This window comes from Tinamus guttatus, unplaced genomic scaffold (assembly GCF_059628265.1).
Source record: "Tinamus guttatus ecotype Peru unplaced genomic scaffold, ASM5962826v1 Tinamus_guttatus_pri_ptg000314l, whole genome shotgun sequence".
NCBI lineage: Eukaryota > Metazoa > Chordata > Aves > Tinamiformes > Tinamidae > Tinamus > Tinamus guttatus.
The window spans coordinates 6,323,352-6,332,114 of NW_028288848.1; the positions used below are offsets into that span (position 1 = coordinate 6,323,352).

Here is an 8,763-nt window from a genome sequence, read left to right on the forward strand (position 1 = left end):
TCTGTGCGGCAGTCAGCTCTCAGCGTGCGGACCCTGCATCGAGGTGTGGGGACAACAGCAGATTTCTGCATGTGAGAGAGTCCTGTGCGTGTGTTTGGTGGGAGGAAACCTCGAGCTTCGGGTAGGTGTTTGCTGAGGTCTGCGTCTGCAGGGCGTTTGCTTTAACGGTTTGCATGCACCAGCAAGGGGCATGGACAGGGATGCCATGGCAGAAGCCCCAGGGGCAGTCAGGCTGGGAAATGAGGTTTTTGGAGCTTGAGCTCCTTCTGCTTGCATGCACGTGTATTCACCCCTGCTGACAGGCACCTGTGTGTGGGCAGCATATGCGTGTCCTGCCTGCAGGCTCCTGGGGAAGGTGCCTGGCATGAGCCACGGTCGCAGCACGTTGGCGTGGCCGGATTGCTGGCCGTGGTGGAGCACGAATGGCATAGAAGTGTTCAGAGCAGCCTCTTTCCAGCCACCTTGCTCAAGCTGCTATCTCTGGGAAGAGAGGGGCAGCGCAGAGCTGGGATCCAGACATGACTGGCTCCTGGGGATGGCGGGACCAGGATGCACAGGCTTGGGGAACATCCCTGCAGCAGCTCACAAGCAGCTAGTTAGACAGTTCCTGCTAGCTGTCACCATGGCTGGTCACAAATTCCCCTGGTTCTCAGGGCTGCCTGTGCTACCTGACCTTTCCTGCTGGCCCAGTCTTGACCCAAGGCTGCAGGGGACGCTTCTCTTCCTTGGTGGGGTGGGGACCAAACTGAAGCAAGGTTTTCTTCCACTCAGATGCTCTTCGACCAGCCCTGCCTGTGGCCAGTTATTTTGGCGCTGAGCAAGCTCCCAAACCTTGGCCAGACTCCTTCTTCTTAACGCCAGCACTAGATTTCTAGCAACATTCCTGTGCTCCCTGCACCAGGCTGGGCTACACCCTTCTCAGCGGGGCTCTGTCCCAGGCCCTGCATCCCACTCCAGCCCACAGCCTTCACATGCTCCAGTTTCCAAGTGTGTCCTGGCACCCCCTTTCTGCCTCTCCCAACCCCAGCTCATTGTCCTTCGATCGGTGCCCGACACATGGCGGGTCCTGGCTCGCAGCTGCGCTGCACCGGGTGGTGAATGGGACAGGCGGGGCCAGAGACAGTCCCTGCTCTGCAGCATGGCAGTGTTTGGAGTCGCATTTGACTCCCTCCGTGGGAGGGAGGCGGGTGAAGTAATGACTGTTCTTTTGGGAACATGAGCATCCATCTGGTGTGCTGAGGGCATGGGGGGCTTGGCACCCAGGAGCTGGCTCAGCCGTCAGGCGCCCTTGGAAAAGCCAAAGCTGAGCTTTGCCTGCAAAGGGAAACTTTGTCCTTCACTCTGACCTTGGGGTTGAGCAGTCCCCACAGAGCAAGCAGCATCCTTGGATCATGTAGCATCCCACATGCAGACAGTATCCCTTGATCATGCAGCAACCCTGGATCATGCAGCATCCCCAGAGCACACAGCAACTCTGGATCATACAGCATCCCTGGTGCACACAGCATCCCTGGATCGTGCAGCATCCTGAGGTCCCTCTGCTCCACTGCAGCTCTCCGCACAGGCAGGGAACAGTCTGGGCTCTCTCAGTCTCTTTTTCCAAATCCTATTTTGTCCTGACTGTGGCAGCAGATATGTGGGATGCTGTCACCAGGGATGCTCCAATCCCGGCACCTTGTGCTATACTGGCACCAGTGCAAAGTCAGACGTGACATATTGAGCTTGGAAGATGGCTTTGTGCCCCCAAGGCATTTTTGCAAATGACTGTATGTCACACCAAAAGGCAAAGAGGCTGTACCAGGAGACGCAAAGCCAATTCCTTCCACAGCCCTGCAAGGGCTCCTAGCAGCCTCACCCGCCGTGCAAGCAGAGCCCTGGCACCTGGGACAGGCAGTGCCATGCAGCAGCCCTCTGCACAGGCAGCTCTGTGGCTTCAGCTCAGTTCTCAGCTCTGCCGCAAACCTCCCACATGAGCCGAGGTGTCCCCTACCTGCTGCTGTGTCACCGCTGCCTTCCTTTTGGGTGGTCGAAAGGGAACTGTAGCAGTGAGATGAGAGGCACTTGGCCATGCTGACTATGGAGAAAGCTCTCTAGCGAGCAGAGCCTGGCTTAGTCCCAAAGGAGCCTGCTTTGTGTACGCCCTGTATGAGCACTTTGGTAGTGAGCAGTCGTAACAACACATAAAAGCACAGTTTAATGGCTTACTATAAACCCTACTGAAAGTCAGCAAAGAAAGCAGAGGATTTAGTGTATTCCTCTGCTCTTCCCCACTTCTCCAATGATCTGCCTTACTTCCCTTCTGCAATGCTGGTTATTTTTGTTGTTCTATTCTGTGATTTAATAAATAGATGTCTGTTTTTACAAGCTTGGATTTTTGTTTTTCTCCCAAACAGACCCCAGAAACAGGAGGCTAATGCCTTCCTCGAGATGCCTCTGCATAGCCAGGAGGCTGTGCTGGCGGGTGCGTGCTCAGGACCTGGCAGGGAGGTGGCACGGCTGCCTGGATGCTGGTGTCACCTCAGCAGTTATTGCTGACAGATGCACAGTTAACAGTCTGCCTTTTAAACGTGTGTCACTTTGGGATCTTAAAACGCAGGCTGGTGAAGAGCAATCTCCTTGTGCTGCAGTGCCAGGACACTTGCTCTGGCTCTTGGCAGGGCAGGAACTTCCCGTGCCGGATCTGCTCCATGCGAGCACTGGAGGGAACTGATGGCTGCAGCCGGTTCTCATCCTGCAGGACAAGGCAGGAGGAGAGAAGCCAGCTCAGGGCTCCCTCCCTGCCTGCACTGGAGTTGCCCACATTCTGCCGGCTCTCCCGGTCTCTGGGGACAGGATGTGTGACAGGATTCAGGAGTCAGATCAAGAGCCAGGTTTGGCAGAGGAGAAGGTGCTTGAAAAGTCAGCACCTCTTTGTCCCTGCTGGGCTGCGTCACCTTGGGCTCCATCCATCTCTGCAGCTGCATCTGTGCAATGAAGACTTGCCTGTATCCCCACTACCCACTGCTGCTCAGAAACCTAGCGCCCTTCCAGGTGCAGCAGCAGAGACCCTGCTTTGGAGTGGGAAGATACACGGTTCTTCCCCACCTCACAAAGACTTTAGGAGCTATACAGAAAAAGCCAGGTGACAGGTGGAAAGCGTGGGGTGCACAGGTTGTTGTGCTGACTCTGTCAGGAAGGGAGGTATCATCAATGTGCCCCTTCAAAGCACCGTGCAAGGCACCAGGAGCAGCAAGTGGTGCAGGGACACAGGCACCACTCTCCTCCGCTCGTCGCTTCCCTTTGCACCTCTGACCCCAGGGGAGGCTGGTAGGCAGAGCCCGAGGCCAGGCACCCTGCACCAAGCCTGCCAGCATTCCGGGGATCCCCCGTGCCTGCAGAGCTGCCCTGGCTGCTCCTCGCTTCTCCCTAGTGAAGAATTATGTAGCATGAAGAAACCGGCTCCACCATCTTGAACTGGCAGTGAACTTTGCTTTCTACATATAAATACAGATAGCAATCACACCCCAATCAGCACACAAGCTTCAGGGCATCATCACGGCAACTCTAACTTTCCCATTACGATAATGTGATTTTCACTCAGTCTATAATATCACCAGCCATGAATAAAACAACTGGCTTTCCCTCTCTCTCTGTCTCTCCCTTCCCTCTGTTTCCCCCTCCCTCGCTCCCTCTTCCTCTCTCCCCCTCTCCCAGATCACAGTCTCTGCATACTAATGATGGCTCCGTACGGCTCCCCGGGCAGCATCTCTGGCGCAGGGAGGGCCGGGCTCCGGCTGCATCCCTGGACTTACTGGGGTTTTCACAGGGCCTTCAGCTCCCTTTAGCCCTCCGGGATAGATGAATTCCATCTGGATGGGAAGGCAGACACTGGTTTTTGGTCCTGCTGGCAACCTCTTCCCGGAGTGGGGCAAGGACAGAGGTGGCTGGGTAAAGGGGGGGGTCTCAGTGCCCCGTGTGCCCAGCTTTTGCCCTGCTCAGAGTCTCTGTGGGATGGGAGTTGTGTTCATCCCATTACAGGTGCCTTGAGCAGCTCACCCCTGTGCTTTGGCCAGGCTGCTGCTCTAACCTCCCACGGGTTTGGGGTCCCCAGTGATGTGCAGAGGCCAGGCCTAGGAAATGATCTAGCTGAAAACAGCCCTGTCACTGAAGAATGATTCATTTCCAGTCCCTGAACCGAGCCGAACTGTCTCAGTGCTTCCGAGGGACCCTCACAGATTTGCTGAGACCCTTCTGAAAACCATCATGTGGGATCAGACCTATACTGCTGTAGGTCCTGACACGGCCAGTATTGGTAAAGGTTGTCACAAAGGACAAAATGTTTTTGCAGTGTTTTAGGTAACAGTTCTGCTAAGGGTTCCTGCTCGTTTTGGAGCTCCAGAACTGCATCTTGATGAGGCTAAAAGCAGCCAGCAAGGGCAGCTGTCTGGTTTCCATGATTTGCAGCACTCGGGGCATCACTGTGCAGGCTCTGGTTAATCGGAGCTGCACCGCACCCCGTGCTCTGCCTCCAGCTCCAGCAGATGCCCTGAGCCTGGTCTGTTCACCCTTTGGGACCCTTCTGGCATGAGGATGGCATAGAGGGGAGGGGTCCAGTGTGCTAGAACTTAAGAGATGCTGTTTGACTTTCCCATTTTTAACTCCACAAACTGCCACAGTAAGGCACAAGCACTGGAAAAAATGTGGCCTTTCCAGAATATGTGAATCCAAGGTGCAAAGCCAAAGCTGGGGCTCACTCACATCCTTCCTGCTTGGTTTTCTGCCACCAAAGCTTTCCCTAAAAGTTTCTTGTTTGGGGAGACTGATGACTTGGAGTATTGCAGAAGTGCCCAACCTCAGGCTCCATACCATAACCAAGACACTACCCCTTTAACTCCTCTACACCCAGTGCTTTGGTTAGGGTTATTATCTCAGGGTGGGTAATTAATTCCCTTGAACATCTGCAGCTGGTCCTGGGCAGGAGCAGTGCTGGGAAGGAGGGAGGAGACAACTGGGTTATAAGGTGCAAGAACAGCTGCCTTCATCTCTTGGTTATTTTTTTCTTCTGTAGACTCCATAAAGTAGCAAAGGAAAAGAGGTTCTTGTGGTTTCTGTGCAGGACCAGGACCCAGGCTGGTTTTGGTGGGGCAATGTGCTGGCTGTGATCACAATCCTGCCCTGTCTGCAGTTATGGTAGAGCTCTGCCCTGGGCTTCAGCTGACATTCTGGTTCTTAACCAAGTGTGGGGAAGGCAGAGAGATCATCAGTTGTTGCTCCATTTTGGGCTTTGGATGAAGGAGCAGTGACACACATGCTCAGTTTTTCCCCTTTCTGAAGATGGAGGGATCTTCTCTGAGGTTGGTGGCAATGTCTGGGGATGGCAACTGGGAAATCTGGGGTCTGTCCTTCCCAGAAACTGCTGGTGAGCCTGGCTGTCTTCTATGTTGTGCTTTGGCATTGGGAATGGAGGCTGATCTCTTTTGGTGTGATGTGACTGCTTCCCTGCTGAAGAGAGTTGCTGAATAACTGTCAAGTTAGTGGGATTCTCTAAATGGTGCCTGAAGCAGAACTAGGACCATAAATGGGGCAGGATGTTGCCTAGATTAACATTGGGTCAGCCATGACTGGGTTCAACAAGCTGCAGTGTAGCAGTGCCAAATGCTTCCCAGACCGTGGCTGGGTACCTGGGCAGGGAGACGGCAGCCTCTGTCCCCGTGGCCCTTCTCCACGACGGGGTGAGCATGGACATGTGACAAAGGCACCTGTAGCAGAAGCTGACACTGCAATCCCTCCTAGATATCAAGTACCATGGGGTAGCAGACAGGACATGGCTCAAAAGGAGAGGCTGGGGCAAACTGCCTGCTTGTTCCTGCCTATAGGCCCTCACAACCTGTAAGTGCCCTCATACAAATCAAGCTAATGACCCTCCCTACAGTGTGGGTGTTTTCAGGGATGGCTCTTCCAGGGTGACATGGGCTGATTCTGGGACTGCAATGGTCAATGCTGTGAAAGCCTGGAAAATGCTCTGCAGAGGAGAGAAAAGCCTGTTGGGCAGGTGTGCACAAGGGCAAGAACCTGTCATGCTCACTCCACCCATCAAAGGCTCTGGTGCTGGAATGTTGGGTGCTTTGGGGTTTTAGAGACAGTTGGGTTCAGTCTTCAGTGTTGCAGCTGCCTTGTCTTCTCCTTGGGCGGCTGGTGGCAATAGCTTCCTTTCCTTCCCTGCCAGGAAGAAGAGGAAATCTTCTCCAAACAGGGCAGGCACCTCTGCTAGTTGATCCCAACATGGTTCCCCCACAGGGCTTGCTCCAAAGGGCAGGGGACATGTCCCCAGGTGGATGACAAAGCCATTGGAAATGAATGGGTCTGTAATGGAGGTACCTGCTGGCAGGGCTACCTGGGAGACGCTCTTATCTGTCATCTGATTTATCCAGGTTAAAAGGCTGCGATCAGTCACCAAGGTAGATTCATTTCCCCAGTAAATAGTGCCCAAGGGTTTCCAGGACCTATTTTACTGCTAAGCACTCTTTCCAATGCTTGAATACCTTTGTTCCCGATGGAGCCATAGCTGGCTGATATATATATATATATATATATATATATATATATATATACACACACACATATATATATATATATATAATGATATGGGAAGTCCCTGTGACTTTTTTATTTTTGCTCTGCACAGCTCCTGGCCTTGTCTTAACTGCTCTGGACTGTGTGATGAAATGAGCTGTCCAAGGCTTCCCATCATTTGGGGGTGAGTGCAGCTGAGACTGCTCATGGCTTCCAGGAGAGCCATCCCAGTGAGATGGGCTCTGTGCAAAGTCCAGAGAAGGGACCTGTGGGGCAAAGAGAGGTTTGAGAAGGGAGAGAAATGATGCTCTTAAAGCCAGCAAGACTGGCTCGGGTCTGGGGTGGGGATGCTGGGTTGGAGCCCAGCTCTCCTGCTTTTCCTGTCATCACTGGGGCACTCGGGGGCACTGATAGAGCTGGGCTGGAAGGAGGGTCACCCTGCGGTGACTGCACAGTCATTTTGTCTACTGACTTGCTCCACCTTCCTTGGGGAGGGCTACCTAACTGGGGAAAACAGTGACCGGGGCTATGAATAAGGTTTTGCTTTCCCTCCTCACTTTTGACTTACCTTTCTTTCTTTCTTTTTCAATTACAATCAACAAAGCTGCCTCCCAGAATGAGCTCCAATGGGCTACTGTCCCCAGTCAGGCCCACATAGCCAGCAGTGTGTCCCTCCCCTCCCAGACTAGATGAGACCTGGCAGCTCTTTCCTCCTGTGCCTTGTTTCTCTGTACTTTTCAGGCACCTCTCGTGCAAATGTGTGAGATTTGGCTACTTTTATTATTTCTTTCTCTCTTTGATGGACCTCTTATGTTGTTCATCATCCCAAATCGGTTTGTTAACTTCCTCCTGCTCTTTCCCATCCTCTCCCACTCTTCCTCCCCCTAATTAGATTTAGAGTGAAGGGCTAACAGAGTATTACTGTGAGGGACTAGGCAAGCTTCCCAGAGTGCTTACCTAAGGGGAGAGCACTTTGACTAATAGATGTGTGTTAAGGCAATTCATCCTTATGGTCCTGAGAGCTAGAGTGGTGGGGAGCAAAAGGCCCAGGGCAGGTCTCAGTGTTATTCTGGGTTTCTTGCCAGAGCTTCCAAAGTATGTGACATGTAGTCAGCCCATTACTCCTTTCAGGTGCACCCTTAGGAACTGGTTTCAAGTCTAACCTGCCCTTTAGTTACACCTGGGGTTTGGCTCTCAAAAGGTGGGAAATGGTTCCCTGTCAGTTGTATGTAGGAGCTCTCCTGCTTCAGGGAAGGATTCTTTTTCTCTTCCTGAAATGCTTGTGCAGGGTATCCAAGGCAAACAGGGCTAGGTGATATTTTTAAGTGAATAGTGAACTGGTGCTTTGAGCATTGAATGATGCAATGGTGGCTGTCTTAGGGACCACAAGATATGGGGACAATCAAAAAGAGCAAAGGAATCTATCCTGGTGGTACAGCGCACTTCCAAAGCAGCTGCATACCTAGACCTTCCTCTCAAGGTGTTTTGACTTTTATTTTTTATTTTTTTTCTTTTTCCTGCAGATGCTTTGGCTTTAAAGCAGTCTGTGCATTTTTCCAGTGGCTTTACCCAGCGCTGAAGAATGCTGAGCTCCGTTCCCAAGCCTGGCGGTTTCCCTGGTGAACCAGCATTGCAGAGGGAGGCTGGAGCAGTGCAGGAAAACAGCCCTGTTGCCTGAGCCCGAGGGACATAGTGGGATGGTAGGCAGTGATGATCAATTGCTCTGTCCCTGTTTCTGTGGTTTTTTTTTTTTTTTTTTTTTTTTTTTTCCCCTCTGAACTTGTGCTAGGGCGCAGAACCGATTGGATCAGCCTGGCAGCCCATCACCAACGTCATCTGCAACCTTCAAGTGTTTTGCAGCTAATCTCCTCTGGACCCCCGGAGGGCATCACACTGACATTTTAAACCCTGTAAATGGCAGCAGTACTGGGAGGTACCGGGAGAAAAGCCAAGTGCTTCAGTAAGACGTGAGCAGGCACAAGCCTGCATGGATGTGCTTGCTGGTTAAGTGGATGAGGGCACCTGAACATGGGAAAGAAGGAGCAAGGGGAGCCTGGTGAAGGTGCAAAACCAGGGATGGGCAGAGGGGAAAGAAGAAATGGAAATAATGAGGAATGGGCTTTCCGCCTGTTCCTGACTTTGCTTTCTGATCAGCAATGACTCTATAAAGGAGATATGTGCCATGTTATCCAAACTGGCTCTGTCCATACA

The 8,763-nt window shown here is 52.5% G+C and overlaps 1 long non-coding RNA gene across 1 annotated transcript; it reads left to right on the forward strand.

Moving 5' to 3' along the window:
* Positions 1-6,663: 6,663 nt before the first annotated feature.
* On the forward strand, positions 6,664-8,411 carry LOC148593970 (uncharacterized). Its single transcript, XR_015913606.1, has 2 exons — positions 6,664-6,736; positions 8,342-8,411. It is a non-coding gene; the product is annotated as an uncharacterized LOC148593970 (long non-coding RNA).
* The last annotated feature ends 352 nt before the right edge of the window (positions 8,412-8,763 follow it).